Source organism: Prinia subflava, chromosome 16 (genome assembly GCF_021018805.1).
Source record: "Prinia subflava isolate CZ2003 ecotype Zambia chromosome 16, Cam_Psub_1.2, whole genome shotgun sequence".
NCBI classification, from domain to species: Eukaryota; Metazoa; Chordata; class Aves; order Passeriformes; family Cisticolidae; genus Prinia; species Prinia subflava.
The window spans coordinates 9455984-9471967 of record NC_086262.1 but is presented as its reverse complement, the minus strand read 5'-3'; the positions used below and the strand labels follow the sequence as shown (position 1 = coordinate 9471967).

Here is a 15984-nt window from a genome sequence, read left to right as displayed (position 1 = left end):
TTATATGAACATAATTGCAAGATTTTCCTTCCTACTTTTAAGTGAGAGGACCATCAAAGGAGTAATATCCAGCCAGCTACAGTTCAGGCATGTCTAGGGAGGGTAATAAAATTCTAAAAAAACCAGAAAATGTTTTTGATGCTGCCTGTAGCTACAGCTGTCAGTGCATTGCTGAGAGCCGGGAGGAGATCCCTCCAAATTTCATAGACAGGACATAGATGGATAGCTAAAAATAAATCAAGACAGTCACAGACCAGAGCCAAATGGTCTGCGATGGTGTAGAGAGAGGATCTTAATTTGAGAAACACAATGATTAATTTGTTTTCAGAGAGTAATTACTAATTAATCATTTGGCTAATTATGTTGTGTCATGAATTAGTTATAAACAGACTTCAGTCCAATTATGAAGACTCAACTAGATCATTTAATTGAGTGTTTATGCTTCCAAAAATGATTCACAAGACTTCTTTTTAGCAGCTGAACACATACATCTAGCTGGAAAATGGCACACGTTTCAACCACTGACAGCTAAAGATGCCTTAAATTACACCCTGTTGTAATTAGGAGGCTTAGTGGTGCATCCATAGCTGAGCTTGACCTCTGTGATAATGCCACTTGTTTAAGGGTGTAATCATTCCTTTACATCAGATCCCTTTTTCATGAAATGTTGGTGTCTTTACTTCATCAGATGAGGAGGCCTAAAATAAACATTCTTCTCTATGCTGACACGTGACAGCGTTAACAATTGAAAATGGAATTGCACATAATACGCTCTTTCAAAGAATTTCCTCAGAGTTTCTGGAGAAAAAGAATTTCCTCAGAGTTTCTGGAGAAAATACCAGCTGTACATAGCAGACTAATACTTAACAGCTCAAGTTATCCCTTGGGGATACATCTGCCAGATATAAATATTAATGAAAGAGAATTGTGACAGGAAGATTAAGATTCATTAATCATTATTATTAGCCATCCTCAGGCGCTAACGGGGCAGCTGCTTGGAGTGAGACCCCCTCACGTTCACCCAGAGCACCCCTTCATGAGGATGCTGTAAGAGAATGAGCTCTTCAAAGGAAGGGAACAGCACTCTGCTGCCAGAGGAGAAGTATTTGGGGAGTAAATCCAAACTTTGGTGGCTGTGGGTGTGAGTTGGGATGTGGTGGGACCAGGGGCACTATCTCTGGTTTAAGGGAAAATACAGCCAGAGAAACCAGGAAAAGCTGCAGCTCCCATGCTCTGGTGGGATATAGAGGATTTCACAAGCTTCCCCATCCGAGGCGTTGCTCAAACACCCTGCAGCTGTCAGACCCTGTTGTTAGGTTTATATTGTGTTGGGGTTTTGATGTCTCAGCCATTGCAGAGCTTTGGAGTGGGAAAGAGTTCACTGCCTCCTCCCAGGCAGGTTGGTGTCTATTTTCACAGCTCTGGTCAGCCAGGCAAGCTTAACTCCTCACTCTCCACATGCTCCCTTTGCATTGCTGGTATTGCCAGTTTCCTTCAGGTCTTGCTCCTGCAAGAATTTCCAGTTTAGCTGTTTGCCTTTGATGCTTTTGCTCAGTACAAGCCATCATGGAGTGGCTCTTTGGTGTAATTGCAACAGGAGCAGCTCTGTGCCACCTCTAGGCTTGGGCATTATGTTTTCTCAGCTTAAAAGCATGAGAAGGTGGCCCAGTTTCCCCCCAGACCACAGGCTATGGCCAGACAGGAGGCTGTGCCCCACGTGGTTACTGATCCACAGGAGTCAGGGAATGGTTAAAATTGGAAAGGACCACTGGAACTCATCTAGTCCAACCTCCCTGCTGAAGCAGGATGCCCTGGACTGCATGACTCAGGATTATGTCCAGGTGGCTTTTGATATCTCCAGGGAAGGAGGCTCCAGAGCCTCTCTGTCCCAGTGCCCAGTCACCCTCCCAGTGCAGAAGTTCTTCCTCATGCACAGAGGTAGATGCTCAGACAAGCAGAGCACAGTCATTCCCCTGCACAGTGGATATATTTCAAACACGAGTTTGGAGGAGTCCACAGCTCAGGTGATCCTGATGTTCAGCTGTCCTTGGGGATGCATTTCTCCATGTATATTTGCCAGTAGCAGAAATTAGCCCAAGGACACCAGCCTTGACAAAAGACTGCAAACTAAAATACATAACACATGCATTTTTCCACATGTGAAACTCTAATGGCTGCTGCAGAAGTCAAGGACTATGTAATTTGGGTCAGGTGCTGGCATTTCTGCCTAGCCCACACCTGCAAATCCCATCAACTTGAGTTCCTGGGAAAGACAAAAGTGCCCCCAGGAGTCTGGGAGGGGTTAATGGGAACTGGTAGCACTGGGGTAGGGACAGATAGATTTATGGGGGATTATGAAGGTCAGCAGGCTGTTTGCTTTTTCACCATCCCTTCCCACCTGCATCATTAACTGACAAAGGGTTGCAGACTGGGCCAGCCTGTGCCTTCACCCCAGCCCACCTTTTCTTATTTTGGGGAACAGGTTTATTTTGGGCAGGTACCTCACTTGAGTCCAAGCATATTCATTCTTGTGAGATTTAGGATATAACCCTAGACTGATAAACATGTCTGTGTGTCAGGACAGACTAATGGAATCCATTCCAGGGTCCAGGTGTGACAGAAGCACAGCTGCTTCCCCTCCTGTTGCATCATCTTCCCTGCGGATAACAGAACCTTGCAACCCTTGCTTCTTCATTCCTTTGTATTTCCATGTGTTCCTGCTGCTGATCAGCACTCAGCACAGCCCTCAGGCATTACCTTCAGCCTCTCCCTGCTCTGCAGAAAGCAGCCCCTCACCTCTGATGTTGTTCCTGGATTGCATTGGCAAAACAGCGAATCCTGGATTGGGCTGTCCCAGCAGGAGAGCTGTGTTGTTTCCCCCATCCCTGGGCTTACCCAGTGATGTGCATGTTCTGGTATTTGCATGGAGGTGTATGCTCAAGGTATTCTCTAGTCACTCACCGTAAATACAGTTCAGAAAGGAAGCCAAGTTGTTTCCTATTAATGACTCACTTTCATTCCTTCCCTTCACGTTGCTGGGCAGGGACCTATTTAAGCTGCTTTGTTTCATGCTGAGTTCTGCTCTTCTGTGATAAATGCTACTTGCCAAAAGCTTCCCTTCTAGCAGAGTTCAAAATGAAGTTATTAAGTCGTATACATTGACACAATCCAGATTTGGGAGAGAAAGGAGAGCCCTGCTAACACCAGCCCTTGGAGCAGGGTGCACACCTATACATTCAAACGTTGGGGAGCTGATTTTCTCCCTAAAATAGCATTTAGTGGGGTTCAGGTTTATATGGCAATATGCTGTTCAGTTCCACATGGGGAGACTGGAGGCCCAAGCCCCACCTTGCTGAGGCTGATGGAGTTCTGTCATTGATGTTAGTAATCTTTGGGTCTAGATCTTAAGGCCTGCAGTGTTTTACTAAAACAAGCCTTGTATCTGACTTCAGAGACAAATTCCATACCCTGCCATGTCCTTGTGAGTCTTTTCATTGACTTTGAAGTAGGTTTTTCCCAAGGGATACACAGACTAACAAATATTGTTGCTAGACTCTTATCCCCCATTTCCAAATGAAATCTGACATCAACTGTTGAGGAAGAAGAACCTGCATTATCAGAAATCCCCAAAGACATTTATGATCATCACCACTTTTGTTATTAAAGGGCATACTTTGCCATGGTTTGTTTGGTTTGTTTTGTGAATAACTTTGTGAATTCATGAGATTAAAAGCTTAAACAGGATCAATGAAGACTGCACAGCATGCATCAAAGCAATTGCAGATTGTTTTTCAAACTCCAGAGGACTGCTGGTGTTGAAGAACTGAAGGTTTAGGGCAGTGATTATGAATTTTTCAAATAGAGAGATGAAAGGAAATACATTATCAGTACACAAGATGAACCAAACTGTGTGACTAGGATCACTCTTGGGGTGAAGGCACATGATGTCCTCGCTAAGGCAGGAATCTGATCCGTGGAGCAGTTTGAGAAAAATCATTTGCTGCCTGTGTACAGGATGTTAACTATGTGGAAAAGTAATAAAGTAGTATAAACCTTAGAGAGAAACACAGAAGCTTCCAGCACTGCCCTTCATCCTTTCCTTTTTACCTCTGAGCAAGACTGTATGGAAAATACATTAGAATCATGAGATTCACTCAAATCCCATTTCAAGATGGCAACATATGATATGGTATTTGCCAGCTTTTGATTAAAATTATGCTTCTCTGATCCATGAGCATAAAGCTTGTAATATTCTCATCTCCCAAACCCTTGGTTTCTTATGTTCACTGTTCCCATAAATTATCAAGTACAGCCAATAGAAAGTAACTAATTTCTATCTAGTAAAAATCAGACAGATTTGTAGATTTGATACTACATCATTCAAAGTATTTTAATGCCAAATTTATGGAAATGCTGAATTTAATATTCTCAGAACAATCCACACGTGCTGTTCAGGCAGAATTCCTTTCCTCCTCTGCCTGATCCCTTGAGTTTGGATAATCTCACTCTATTTTGCATAGCTTTCCTTCAGTGTACCCAAGATGTCAGCCTTCTTTGTGCTCAAAGCCAGAAGCTGTTTCATACAGTCTTACTTAGTTCATCTGGAATCTGATTTATCTTGTTTTTCAGTGGGAAGGTGGCAGGAAGGTACTGAGGTGCCCATGGAAATGCAGGATGCAGAATGCATGCTTAGTGCTCTAGTTGCATTCCTGATTCCAGCTGGGGCAGCTGTGTGAGGACATTGGGATGAATTTTCACCAGTCTAGCTGACCCCAGGTTTTTTTAACATTTTAAAAAAACCTGAGTGTGAGGCACCACTTCATCCTGAGCAGTGCCTGAAAGAAGGGCTGGGATCAAATCTCCTGTCTGGGATCTCTGCTGGTTTACAGCATCTAACCAAAACCCCTTTCCAACAAAAGGGAAACAACAAAAGCTCAAAAACCAGTAAAGTGCAGTGTAAGCAGAAATAATTATTAAAATCATCATGTACCTTGCATGGCTGTAGCATTCCTGGTCTTGGTGTCACACTCACCACAGGGAAAACCACTCTACCTATGGAGATGTGAAATAGTGAAATGTGATGTGTTTTTCTTCTTCAGTCCTTAAAATAGGTAACATCGGTACATTTAGACACAGCCTGTCAATGCACTGTCATACCAGTGTGTAATCATTATAGAAACACTGGAAGATTTACTACCTGGTTGGAGCAAACTCACTTATTTTGAGCAGAAATTGTCTGTGCACAGTGCAGGGATGGGAAAGAGCAATGTTTCATCAACTCGTGTGGTGTCTCAAGGAGGTGACATAGTTGGCAGTAAGGAGAGGATCCTGCAAGATTTCACAACTGCAAAGAAAATACTGAGCTGATCTTTTTTGGTTACATCCTCATCTGGTGTAAATCAGTCAAGATTCACCAATGCCAAAATGTTTCTGGGTGCTGTTTCCAATTTTCCAGCATCAAAACTGATGTTTATAGAAGCTCCTAGTTGCACATATTAAAGTAATCAAGAGTATTTTCATTACTGACTGTGCAAGTGAAATGAAGACAGACATAATGGAAATGTGTTAAAAAAATCGTATCGACAAAGAATTTAAATAAAATATTTTTTTTTCTCCTGTGTATGCCTGTTGTGCACAGGTCTAACAGATGCCAGTAATACAATGGAAGGATTGTAGTGAGGGGGAAAGGAAATGTATTTCCCAATCCCAACTGGAAATTATGTCTCTTTTTAATTCCTCCAAGCAACTTAGATTTAAATAATTCTTATTTTTTTCCCATTGGCCATTTCCCGTAGCTGCACATCCCTTGAGTGAGTATCTCGCCTTTGGGATTAGCTACAGAGAAGCACAGTTCTCTTCCTCACATCTAGAGAAATTTTATTGGATTTCCCAAGCTCCTGCTCTGCTTCTTTCTGCTTCCATTACACAGTCTGGGATATCACTTGGGAGGTTTTTTGAGAGAAGGAATATTTTCATTTTATTTAAATTCATGCAGATTTTCATGTTGTCACAGGTTTCCAGAGTTTCTCTCCACATCTGCATTCACAAACCCACTTTACTTTCTTCTCAGCACACCAAGCAGCTGCCACGGACATTCCAAACACCTGATCCTTCCCTTTGTCCTCCCTCTTTGGTCTCCAGACCTTCTGTCCTGGTGAAGGACCCTTTTGTTTGAAGTGTGCCAGTGCAAATCCTTCCCTCTGTCCTGTAGTAAGGAAGGTACTCAGAGCAGGGGCAGGGCTGGCTCAGGTTTTGGAGCTCGCTGGGGAAGGAGGCCATGGGCGGGCAGAGGGCAGAGCTGCTGGCTCCCAGGAGCTCCTCTGCTGGGGGCTCCTCCTTGCTGGTGGCAGAAATTGTGCTGTTTCTCAGCTCCAAACTTGGCAGGATGCCCTGGGAAAAAAACCAAACCAACGTGTACAGGACCAAGAGCTGAGGTGTCAGAGGATGGGGTGTGGGGAACAACACAGCCCCTGGGAACGCAGCCTGCCTCTCTTAGTCCCTTCCTACCCCTTCTAGAAACATTCAAGGTGAGTCCACCTGAACCTAATTTGCAGGTATTTAAATCAGTTTAACCATATATGTAATCTGTGTGTGAGTGGTTGGCCAAGAAGCTCTTCAGATGTCCCACAGTGTGGAAAATCTCCCGTGGAGTGGCTGAATAACTCACTTGCTCATCCTGCTTAGTGTTAGCCTGGCCTTCATCAGAGCTTTTTTCTCTTTCTGTGCAGATGTGAGCTGCTGGGCAGACACAGATGTGGGAGGTTCTGTAGAAGGGCAGGTACTCAAGGTCCAACACCCGGGAGTCTGGGCCAGGCTGCTCACTGCAGAGCAGGAGGTTGGGATTCAAGTCTCCAGGGCTGTCTCTGGCCAGCAGGACGTTTTCCAAGCCTCCTGGGCAGGATGACCGGGCTGCGGTGTTATTCTGTCTCCACATCCTGAAATAAATTGGTATTTGATCAAACATGATAAAATTATGCCACCAGTGGCAAAGTCAGTCCCCAGTGCTGATCTGTCCTGCTGTGCACCCAGGCCATGGCACCTCGGCCACTGCTGGGAGAGAATCAGGCCAGTTGAAGACTGAGGATTGCAAGGATTTCACATTGTCTTTCAGCTCTTTCTTCTTGAGTCTTGAAATATTTTCTGATGCAGGGTTTTCAGTTAAATTTAGATATCAAGTTAATTCCTATACTCTCGAGCAGTCTTTAGTAGTTCACACAGGAAAAATATGCAATTTGGTGTTTTCTCCTTGTTGATTAAGAACAGCAATAACAGGGCTCAAAAAACAACCCCCAGTCTCACTATCTGATTTTTCACAGCTACTGTTCAGCACTCTATGAAACCATGGCAGAGGGAGTGTTTTTACCTTGTTTGAGGTTAAACTTACATCAGATTTCATGAGCTGCCTTGGAAGATTCCAAGCCAAAGAAAAGAACTCCCACAGCCTTGGGCTGTTTAGGGTGATTTATGGTCTCCTGAAAATCTTTGTAGATCAGCAGTGATTATGAGGATTCTGGAAATGGAAGAACATTGAAATTTGAGTAGAGCCTGAAAAAAAATACTGTGGAATCCCCCAGATATATTCTTTTTGAGTTTTCTGTACAACCAAAATGGGCATATGCAGCTCAGGTCTTTAAAAGAGTTTGAAGTTTCAAATCAATTACTCTTCTATCTCTGTCTTTATTTGAAAAGCTAACTTAACAGATCCTTGCTCTATATGGTACTATTTTATTGGGGAAAAATAAAAGGTCCTCTTGCTGTTACAGGTAAGTACACACAAGTGTTTTTGTACTAGAAAATTTGTCTGCTTCTTGGCTATTTGCTACTCTGGTGCTGTTATTTCCCCATCCACACTGACTTTCTCCTGCTTTTTTCTTACCTAAAGCCATATCTTCAAGGTTATTTGCATTTTAAGGGTACCTTACAAATATCTCATTGGGATGGGCCTGAACCTACCCATTGGGTAAGGAAACTGCCAACCACCTGTCCACCAGGGTGGGACCAAGGATGTTTTTATGGTTGCCACGTACTCAAGAAGAATGCAGGAAGGGGAAAGCCAGCAGGGATAGAATCAGCATCCTGCACCTCTGGCTGCCATGGTGATGGGGTTCCAGGGGAGCATCACAGAGGGACAACACCCACCCAAGCTGGCAGAGCTGTCCCTTTCCTCCCCCCAGTAAAGTCTTGTGCGCATCCTGGCTTTACTGGGATGCTTGCAGATGGCCTGGCTACTTTCTGAAGAAGCACCAGTTGCTTTTATCTCTGCCAGTGAGGTAAGCAGCTGCTGAGACAAGCCCTGATAAACCAGACACGACCTTCCTCCACCTCCTTCTTCTCTGGTGTAGGAGAGAATGTTTGATGGACTTCCAAGAATGTGACCAGCAGCCAGAGTGACACATTCAAAAGGATAAATTGTAGTAGAAATAGCTTCAGATTAATGCAATTTTTTTTTCATTTTCATGCTAATTATTGCAAAGACAGTGATAAGTAACGTCCCATTTTATTGCAACATAATCACAAAATCACAGAGTGGTTTGGGTTGGAAGGAATCTTGAATCTCATCTCAGTCCAACCCCCTGTCATGGTCAGGGACACTTTGCTCTATCCCAGGCTGCTCCAAGCCCCTTCAACCTGGCCTTGGACACTCCCAGGGATGGGGCAGCCACAGCTTCTCTGGGCACCCTCTGCCAGGGCCTCACCCCCCTCTGAGTAAAGAACTTCTTAACTTCTAACCTAAATCTAAATCTAAATTTCAGTTAAAAACCTTTCCCCTTTGTCCCATCGCTACTGGCCTGTGCACAAAGCTGCTCTCTCAGTATCTGCCCTTATAATAATGTATTTCTGGTTCATAAACATAGAAGAAAGTATGAGAATGCCTCAGTTGTGCCTTTTAATGTATTTCTAAGTCATGTATTTCCATAGTTTAAAGAAATAATTTATGCTGTCAATAAAGAGACAGACTTGGTGATATTTCACACTGAAATAGTTATCATGTATTTTCCTCCATTTAAACTTAAAATACATTTTGCTACATTAGATATGGGTTTTTTTATTACTGCATCAACATGTATGTATTTCAGAGTTTAGCTGGCAAGTGTAATAGAGTGGAGCAACTTCTCTGACAATGCATTAAAAATGCTCCTAAATGGCTGGCTAGTGGAGAAATTCCAAATAAGATTCATTTCTGCGTAGTATTTGATCTATTTACTGAAATTCCAAAGCTTTAAAGCACAGGAACAGTTTTGAATGGACTATTATTATTCATCTCATATATTGTCCTGGTTGCTGCCTGCAGTAAAAAGTGGTTTATTATAATGTGATTTCTCAGCTGCAACAGTCAGATATACTGGCAGCTAATGAAGTGTTCAGGCACCCAAAACCCCACCATCATTGAAATTCATTACCACAAAGGTTCTGCCAGAACTAATTGCTGTCAAGGCTGCTTATGCACGTCTTAGTTTCATTTCACAGAGTGCCAGAGCTAATGCTGGTACAAACCAACAGGAGCAAACCCCTGCAGCCTGCAGCACACCCAGCACGGTGCTGGAGCTTCCCCCAGTGAGTTAACACTGGCAGGGCCAAGAATAGTCTGAGGATTTGGATGTGCTTTTTCCCCTTCAGACTGAAAAATGGAATTTGTGTGCAGATAAAATAATGAATGATTATGGGAGGGATGTAGGGGAATTGTGGGGAGGTCTCTGCTGCCTCCAGTGTACCCTGAAGCACTGGGCTTTGGGCAGGGCATGGGCTTTGGGACAGAGAACAACTCAAAGACTCAGACCTAGGGGTTGGAGATGAGGGTCAGGGGTGAGCACCAGCCCATGGCTGCTGTGGTGTTCCAGGCCCTCCTGCAACCCTGGGTGCTGAACCCCCCCTCCAGCACCCACTGCCCTTGCAGCCTCCCCTGGCCAAGGCACAGATCTTCCTGTGCCCCCAAATTTATACCCACAGGCTGACATCCACACGTGTTTGATGTGAGCTGCAAAGGCTCTTTTGCAAAATGAGTGCATCTTGAAAGATTCTTTTATGGCAAAAAGCAATAAAATTATTGAATCATTAATATCAGAAAAGACCTTCAAGATCATAAAATCCAACCTTTGCATAACTACAAAACCATGCTATGAGTACCATGTTTACTCATTTTTAACACTTCTGGGGATGATGACTCCTCCATTTCCTTGGGCAGCCCCTTCCAGTGTTTAACCCCTCTTTCAGTGAACAAATTTCTCATAATATGAACCTCCCCTGGTGCAATTTGAGTAATTTCCCCTTGTCTTATCTCTAGTTCCCCATGAAAAGAGGCAACCCTCACCTAGACACAACCTCCCTTCAGGTACCTGTAGAGAGCAATAAATGCAATTTTCAGGAAAGGAAGGGAGAGGAAGTTTTGAGTTCAGCAGAAATTTCCGAATCCTGGGACTGCCTGAGCAGATTTGTTGAACAACTCCATTTCCATGCTATTTGCACATTCCTGTTTCAAAAGTCAGCCTACGCGGATTGCTCCTGATACGCCTTGCCAAAATCCTTGGGAGTGATCCAAGGGAAGGATCTCGAGTGCTGCAGGTGGGTTGTGGACCCTTGGGAGGTGCTGGAGGTGTCAGGGAGCTCACTAATTACAGCTCATTACAGCACGGAGGGGAGGGATGTTCTCAGCACGGTGAGTTTTGGTGCTTTTACAGGACACCTCTCCGAACACCTCCTGACATGGGCAAGGTGAACAGTGATGGGAGTTCTCTGTCTCAGCCTCCTGCTGTTACATTTTGCTGCTGAGATCAGTGGGAGCAAAGCTGCTCTTTTGTGGAGCCTTTCAGTGTTTTCTGAAATGATTTCCCTGTGACTTCAGACCTCTGTGACTTGGCCAGTTTGTTTCAACAAAGACAATTTTTATTATCTCAGTGAAAAGTCTGGATGTACTCGTATGTTGCATTTGTTACATACACATTTTCAAGCATTAGTCATGCCATAACATCTGCTTTTTATTGGTAATTATGCTATCCCCATTTTAATAAGAGGTAATTCTTAAATTTCTCATAAAATATACATGACTCCAGGGAAGGAAGGTGAAAGGTTTTGCAAGCCTCTCACAGCCACAGACCAAAATGAGTCAAAATAAATCCTTCCTGAGCAGAACTTGTCCAGCCACTCAGGACAGCACAACCAGGGATGCCTGTGTCTCACCATCCCTCTCTCTTCTAATTGTTCATGCTCTGCAGAACTGATTTGCAAAGTCTGTGCACCACAGCCCTGCTGGGGGCTGTTAATGTGCTCAAAAATGAGGACCTGGTCCTAAAATGGCACATATGTGGATACCTCCTGGGTATAACTGGACTGGAATTAGCATGAAGGGGGTTCTGTGAGGTCAGGTCTGAACTGGGGAACAGTAAAAGTTTGTGGGTTGTTTCCAAGTGGTTTAGACACTTTGGAATTGCAAATAGGTGTCTGGATTAATGGACCATAGCTTGTTTGCATTCATATTTATGGTAGACTTGGTATAGTACTGAAAAATGAGTAACACCTGAAGTAGAAGACCAATATCCAGATAAAGGATCATGAAAAGGAATGTTTTGGGGCTCCATTAAAAGCTTCCAGTTTCTCATTTCCCACTGTTTCCCCGTAGGCAAGTGCTGCTGTGCTGCTTTGGCCTGTGAGAACTGGCCTCTGCAATTCCATAGCCTGTTTCCAGGGATTTTCCTAGTGATTCTGGACAAGGAAGTCAGTGACAAGTGACACTTTTGCAAGGTCATCTCTAAATCTTTGAAAACCAGGGAGCTTTTTCAGTGGCTCCTGCCATTCACTGAATGCCAGCAGCCAAGCCCATATGGAGCATTGTGTGCTGAGCTCATTGTCGATGCAAATGCACACAACTAGTTTTGATTAAGAACAAAATGAAGAATTGACTCAATCTGCTTTTTCTTTGTTTGAAACGCTTCAAGCCTCTCATTATCATCAGGGTTTCTTTCAGTGCAGGAAATCAGAATTTCCATAAAATAATGCCGAAAGGCACAGGGTGAAGTCAAAGAACATTTACCTTTCTAATGAATGGAAGGATAAACATGCAAAACAAATTTGGGGACACTCAACTTAACGTTTGGGGGCATGTTATGGCATGTGGATTGTTTAAATTATTCAATATATATTAAGCAGCCACATACATAAATGGTAAAAGGACAAAGCAGGGGGTTTGAGAGAGGCCTTTTCCCTTTGCACAGTAACTCACAGCCATCCAGAGTGTGATTATTGCATTCAGCAGCCAAGGAGAGTTTGCATGGTAGAGTGCCCAAATTGCAATGTTTCCATTTGGGGTTTGGATTAGATGACCTCTAAAGGTCCCTTCCAACCCAAACTATTCTATGATTCTATGATTTATGGGAACAAGGAGCTCCTTCCAATGCAAGGAAGGTCTCATGGCAGCACTTGTAGCCTTGGGGTCACTGAGGTGGGATCACAAAGACTTTGTGTAGCCCCAGGGCTGTGTTTGGAAATGCTGATCCTTGGAGGGATGTGCTGAGCACAGCCAGCACGCAGGTGGTCCAGCACCATTTCCCATCCTCAGGATGTGCTGCATGGAAAATCCTTGTGCCAAGGGAAACTGGAAAGTGGCAATCACATTCCTCTCTCTTTCAACATCCAGATGGATCTGGCCGGAGTGTCCCTTCCTTTTTTATGGGGTTTAATCATAGACAGGGCTGGCAGTGCTCCTTGCAAATCTGGGTGTTTGGTATTTCCAGTGCAAGGCGTGGCTATACCGTGTATGATACTGCAGGGCAGTTTTTCTGAGAAGGGGAAAATTAGGGGAAGGACATTTTTTACCAAGAATGACATTAAAGAGCTGTATTGCAAAGACAAGCTCTCCAAAATGAGAAAATGGGGGAATTGAAGGCTTTTTCCTTATTTGTCTGCATGCCTCATCATGAAAATATCAATAACAAAACCAGCTCCTGATTCCTTGTGTTGCCTGCCTGCCTCCCCTGGGAGACATGCAGTGGTCAGGTTCCTTCCATGGGGCTGGAGAGAAGGAGAGTTGTGTTCAAGGCACAGCTTTGCAGAGAACAAACTACCTCTGAGCAGGTGAGGGGCTGGCAGGAGAGTGCCAGGGGCCATTGCTTTACTCTGGTCCCAGGGGACATTACTGGGAAAGAAATTGTCTTTGAGACACTCACAAATGTGGCTGTCATTTCCAGAAATATCTGAGAAATAAGGAACCAAAAAAAAAGTCTTAAAATCTATTAAAAGCCTAAAAATAATACATATGAGGGAGATTAACCATCCAACTGTCTTTTGACAAAGCTGGTGATTCCTATGTGCTGTTTTAACAACAAATGTTCCCAGTGTAATGTTTGCTGGCATCACCTGGAACACCTCAGTTGAACCATTATCCCAAACAACTCAAAATACCCCTTTCCTTTCATTTGATGACTCAAACAACAGCTCCCAGCTTCACATGTTGTCTCAGAAGATGTCAGAGAGGGTAGGATAATCCTAGAGACAGGAGAATATTCCCCACAGGAATATTCCCCACCATTTAGGAGCTGGGGGTATGGTGTTAGGGGAGCCGAAAGGCAGATTTCAGGGTGAGTTTGGGAAAACTTGGGTTGAAAAAAAATTAAAATATATTTCCTTTTGGTTGGTGCACCTCAATGAAATATTGCTTTATCTGTGCAGGACAAGCCCAAATACAGGAAAAAAATTACAGCTGCAACATCTGAGAACCAGAAGAAACCTAAAGCAGAAAGCAGAGAGGGAGGATGTGTCAGAGATTGACACCATTAGGTTTTCTCAAAGCAAATCTATCTCTACCTTCACAGTGGTAGGTGTCAGTGGAAAGAAAACTCATTGTGTGTTTAAAAAACAGGTCATCTTCAAGAAATGTCACAGAAACCTTGAGTAGACATGAGCAAATAGCCCTGGGGGAGTAATTTGTCTTTGCTGTCAAGAGGAAAATTAAGACTCCAGGGGACACAGAGGCTGGGTTTGATGGATGCTTGAAGCAGAAGGCGAGCAGGTCATCATTCCTGTCCACCAGGAAAACGGGTTCCTCCCCTGCAGAAAAGTCTGTATCAAGTGTACACCTGTGGGGAGGAGAGAGGCAATGAGAAGATAAATGGTGGAAAGTCCCTTAATTCTGGTTTGGTACTGACAGCAATAACCTCCCTCGTGAGTTGGGGGATGGTTGTGCTGCCTGACACATCTGTGGGCAGAGGGGTTGGTGCTTGCAGCAGCACTGCTCTCCCCAGTGCCCCTGCTGGGTGTTTCAGGGGATTGGTCCCAGTACTGAGGGGGTTTCAGGACCCATCCAGTTCATGTTCTGCAGCTCCACACCACAGCTCAAACTGAATTGCCCAGATGGTTGGGAGATTTGCTTCCAATTTCTGATCCTAATGACAAACCTTACATAGATATACCTGGGTACAGCACCTGCCTGTTAGGAGGACATTCCTGAGATGGATGATGCTCTGCAGCCCCCAAACCACACTGGGGGAGACCCAGCTCTGAGAAGGAAGAGAAAATGAAATGTCTGTTTTAATCAATGCCCAAGAAAATATAACCTCTTGTATATCCTTGGAGCTCTTCTAGATCAATTATCTTGTAATCCTCCTAACATACACATATGCAGGGAAGATAACTGCTGATTAATAGCCTGGAGCCATTTTAGTTGATCCTGGTCAGCTGTGTAATACATCTCTACTCAAAACCAAAATTTGACTTCTATAAGCAACCTATTTCCATCAGTGAATTTCCATCATGGTAAATCATGCCACTGGTTTTACTAGGTTTTTTCTGTTTTCTATTCAGATTTATCTCAGCCATAAAACAGAGTCTGGTGACTAATGTTCAAGATTTCATCTAAGCAATCTGTGCTCTTGGGTTATTAATACAAAGAAGTAAGGAAAAAATATTCTGATAATATTTCAATATTGTTACCTGCCAATGCTGGAAAAAAGCTGCAGACATGCTCCAAGTCTTGAGGTCATCTTAAATAATACTGAAAGTTTTCAACTTTTTAATTAAGTTAGTTTCCTTGACTACTTTTTCAGTGCAGGCATTGAGGATGTACTGAAGTCTTTAAAGGTACTTTTCCCCTCAGCTCTCACATAATCATGGACTGCAGGAGGGGGAAGCACCACGAATAATGAGACATCCGACTAAACTGCACAGTTTGGCAGGCACAGAGCTCTCTAAAGAGACTCAAGGTGTTTATAGACATTTCAACTACATTACATCTTAAGGGCTATGCTTTAAAATCTCAGCATCTGCAGCTGTTTCCGAGCAGGTAGAGAAGAAAAGATACCAGTGACACACAGGGAGAACTGGAAAAAATTGTCCAGACCTGAATAGCAGTCCCTGATCATGGCAATCACCTCCATCAGTTAGTTCCTGGGAAGGGACAAGCTCCTGCTTGGCAGCAAACCTCCTGAAGGTAGTGTCCTCTTAGAAAAATTGAACTTCCACTGCATCCTGTGACATCCAGCCCTAGAAAGGGAGTAAGAAAGGAAATTTCTCTTTGGGTGGGCTGCCATGCACACATGGCAGTGACCAGTGGTTCATACTTGATGGTTCTGTTCACTATTCAATTTATTTTAAGAATATATTCTTGACTGAGCAAGCTAGCCCAGAGGAAGGTGTTCATACCCATGGCAGGGGTTTAGAACAAGGTGAGCCTTAAACTTCCTTCCAACCCAAACCCTTCAGGGATTCTGTGATTTGGCATCTGGGACTGTTTCCTCTCAAGCAACAATCCATGGGTGCAGCAGCAATGCAGTTTCACTCAAGCTTCACTCCTCTGCCTCTGGCAAAGTTTGGATGGTGCAGCTGGGAACTGGGTCCACTCCTGCCCTTGGGGCAGTCTCAGACCTGTCAGCCTGGGGGTTCTGACTGTGGTGGCCCTTCCACATTCACTATTTACCACAGCAGCAGCTGCAGGCAGCTGTGCTCCTCCAAAACACAGGTCCTGGTCCTTGTGCAATCCCCCCATCCCCAGCACGAGGT

General features: G+C 44.0%; 2 long non-coding RNA genes across 2 annotated transcripts; both read right to left on the bottom strand.

Annotated features, from left to right (window-relative positions):
- Window positions 1-5786: 5786 nt before the first annotated feature.
- Window positions 5787-7558, bottom strand: LOC134558948 (uncharacterized). The gene is made up of 3 exons (XR_010082433.1): window positions 7385-7558; window positions 6668-6935; window positions 5787-6390 (listed from the first exon to the last, which is right to left on the bottom strand). It is a non-coding gene; the product is annotated as an uncharacterized LOC134558948 (long non-coding RNA).
- A 3366-nt stretch (window positions 7559-10924) lies between these two features.
- LOC134559169 (uncharacterized) lies at window positions 10925-15524 on the bottom strand. The gene is made up of 3 exons (XR_010082468.1): window positions 15357-15524; window positions 14413-14486; window positions 10925-14066 (listed from the first exon to the last, which is right to left on the bottom strand). It is a non-coding gene; the product is annotated as an uncharacterized LOC134559169 (long non-coding RNA).
- Between the last annotated feature and the right edge of the window lie 460 nt (window positions 15525-15984).